The following is a 3,749-nucleotide window of genomic DNA, read 5'->3' as shown; positions in this document are numbered from 1 at the left end:
CAAACAAATCATCTTAAGGATAAAATTGAGGTTGGCATGGGTCACATGAAATTCTTCTGAAAATAAAAGGTAAGGATTGACAGGGAAAAAAAAAAAAGACCAGAAGCTGTTCAGGAGAATATGTGTATTTCTTGGATTTTTTTTTTTTTGAACAATGGATTATCAAGCCCAAAGCAACACCCTGTCACGGGTGGTTTCCAAAGGACACTCAAAGGTGGTTTGTCTGATAGTATGGGCTGTCACTGTTTTTAAAGGCACAGCATCCAGCTTCTGGAATCTTTAGTCAACATACAAGGTTTAATTCACTTCAAGGAATTTAGACTTGCCCTATAAACACACTGAAATCTTATTTCCAGAGAATTTCTATGACTTAGCTGTAGGTTCAACTCTAGTTGAGTTCTAGAAGACATGTTTAGTTTTTCCAGATCTCCACATGACAGGAAGTGTACAGCACAGAGGACAGTGCTTATCGGCTGTACAAAATCTGCTGATGTCATCAGGCCACTTTAGCTGGATTGACTTGTGCCTTCTGCAAATGCGTGTGACCCCTTTGAGGTCATATGAGATCCTACACCTAGGGCATGAGAGAGGGGTAGTACTTTTGTCTACTGCCATGAAAATGGGGAAGTAGCCACTGTCAAAGCATCATTGGCACACTGCAGAAAGAAGTCACACAATGACCTTTGAAGGTAGACAGATGGACCTGAAGATGATATTGCTCTACAACTTAAACCTTAGAAGTAGTGTTCTATGCTCCTAGCTATGAAGGCAGTATGGGTGTTTCAAAAGTCTTGAAAAGTCTTTCCAGGCTAGCCTATTTCACATGGTGAATTCCAAGTCCACCAACAAGAAAAAAAAAAAAAAAAGCCTTGAAAATTTCATCCAGAGACGTGGTCATTACAGAAAATACATATATCAGATATAATTATTTATACTTGTCTGATTTTATTCCATCTAGAGAAGCAAATACCATCTTAATGAGCATCCTTATATAAAAATTCATATTTAAAAATAATAATCATAATTTCATTAACTAGCTATTTTGAGCATCTTTCTCAGATTCAGTAACATATAAAAATGCATTCAGTAATGCATAATGATGTCTTATTCTCTTGAGTGGCTTCTGTGTGTTCACACCGGACAGGAATACCAACACTTATTCAGTTATTCTTCACACTGTTGCGGGGATAAACAACAGTTGCTGAAAAGAAAACTTCTCACATCTTAATTAAATTATTTCCTTAGGAGGAATTCTGATCTTGTTGGCTTGACCCTGTGCAGGTAATTACAATAACTGTAAAAGTTCCCTGTGCAATGGTCATGGCATATCCAGGAAGCAGCACTTCGTGGGAGTCTTCCAAGCCCTCCAGGTTCTATGTTTTGCCACACCTTCTTTCTCAGTGTTTCCCAGGCCTCGAGGGATGCATAATAGTCACCTATGCTCAAAATAACAACACTCTGTGATGAGTCTCTGTATTAACTGCTGGACTCTGCATAGAGAAGCTTCTCTGGCCAAGGTTGAGGGCTGAGCTCATCGTTGGGTATAAATAAATATTTGGAAGGCAGCTGGACAAGATATCCAACTGGCAAGAAGGCAGTAATATATCCCCACTCCCAGCCAAGGACCTGCCCTCTCTAAGCCATGGACCTGTTACAGTACTGGTCATGAATTTCTTCTTGTGGTGTGGGCCTGAAATCCAATCTAAAAGTGGTTGGTTGTCCTTATAACCTTTGTGCCACTATTACTCCTGTGACTTGTCTTGCTTGGCATATTGGCTCTGTAACATGCAGGCTTCGGTGCTGGGTAATGGATAACACTGATGGCTTTTCTCCTCCAGTGAGCTGGATAACATTATGAAAGCTAGCAAAGAAGTTTCAGGTCAGTTTCAGCTAGACTTCTCTACATCCTAAAACCAAGGTGTGTTGGGTCCACAGCAATAGGGTCTTACCATCCAGTTCTGGTAGTTAACCAAGGCAATGGCAACAGCCTGCATTGTTTGAATTGGGGGCAGGGAAGGCTCTGGGACTGACCTGATCAGTAACTCATAGGAAAATATTCCATGCCTGACACTGAGATTTTCATTTAAGAACTCAGGACTTCTGGGAGAAGCAGTGTCCACCTCTGCAGAGTGCCCTTGTCTAAGCTTCTTTCTTTTCTTATTAATTATAGTTTAAACTAGCTTACAAAGTAGTGGGTTTCCTCAAAGGGTTTGAAAAAAATCATCTTACTTATTTATTTATTTGTTTCATTTCCATCTGTGCTTTGTCATGGGTGTCGGGTCTTTTGGAACTGGAGTTGCAGACAGTTGTGAGCTGCCATGTGGGTGCTGGGAATTAAACCCAGATCCTCTAAAGGAGGAGTCAGTGCTCTTAACCACTGAGCTATCTGTCCATCCCCAAAAGAATAATTTTTAAAAAATTTTATCTGATTTGGGTATTTCAAAAATTATCAAAATGTATTCATCTTTGCTCGTCCTTTAAAAAAAAACATATCAAGCTATCATTTCTGCTTTTACTATTTAGGATCGCATCACATCCAGTCTAGTGGGTGGGCAGGCTTGTGTGTGTGCTCTTAGGCCAATCACACAAGTTATAAACATTTCTTATAGCTTTACAATGTGGAGATTGTTGTGTTTCAGTTCTAACTTTGAATAGCAATAGAGACGTAAGTGATAGTACTTATGGCATATCAATGTGCAATAACTGATAATAAATGAAGATTCAGGGGAATAACCCCAACATTCATTTCAAGGGCATATTTAAGATGCATGTACAAAATATGTCCGTAAGGAAAAAGACTCATGACATAAACAAAACAAGGACAAGCAGACGTCCTGGTGCCTAGCAATGTCAACCACTGGTTTTCACTATCTGGACAGTGTTTTCCCTGTTACATACATGATTTCAGTTCTCACTGCTGTACGTCCACCTTCACTAGCCTCTTTTACTGCAGGCTGCCCTTGATTTGGGATAATCAGTAGACTAGATGTTTGGTTCAGCTCAGGGGACTGTGTTCTGTCTTCCAGCCAGCGGCTTCTTCATAGTTTAGTTCTTAAGAGGATGAGGACAATGCAGAATAAATGTGCAGGTGAATGACTTCCAAGTCTTACCCAGAAAGAGTCTGAGAACAGAATGGAAGGGGTGATAAAGGAAGGGCAGCTCTGCTCCATTCTGATTAAGAGCAAATTATTTATGTGTCAGATAAAGGAGGAAAATCATGGAGCCGCCAGGAGTATGAACTGGGAGGAAGGGGCAATAGTGAATCCACAAATCATTATTGATTAAGTTGAGAACTGAAAATTGCTTCTTAACCCAGGAAAATATTGTGATCCATAGTTTTATTTCTTAATTTTGTCAAAAAGGATTGAATTCAATTAGTAGTTATTGGACACTTATCCAATGCAAGTAGTCTATGAAAATGAAAACCAAAAAAAAAAAAACAAGCAAACAAAATACTCAGCTTCATTTTCCTTTAACTTGCGTGTCACAAAACACAACTTCCCTAAACCAAGACACTTCTCTGATGTACCACACTCTCCTGAAGGCAGAAGCCAAGACCACACGTTTAAGGACACTCATTCTATCACACACACACACACACACACACACACACACACACGCACCCACACACACACACAGGCACTCATGCATACACGCACACACGCAAACATCCATGCACATCCTTGCTGTGGTATATGAGGATCCTTTGCTGGGTTCCTCAGCCTCAGATGGTCAATCAGCTAGCAAAA

This window comes from Alexandromys fortis, unplaced genomic scaffold, assembly GCF_014885135.2.
Source record: "Alexandromys fortis isolate MF-2015 unplaced genomic scaffold, M_Fortis_MF-2015_v1.1 scaffold_67, whole genome shotgun sequence".
Lineage (NCBI taxonomy): Eukaryota > Metazoa > Chordata > Mammalia > Rodentia > Cricetidae > Alexandromys > Alexandromys fortis.
This window is presented reverse-complemented; position numbering follows the sequence as displayed.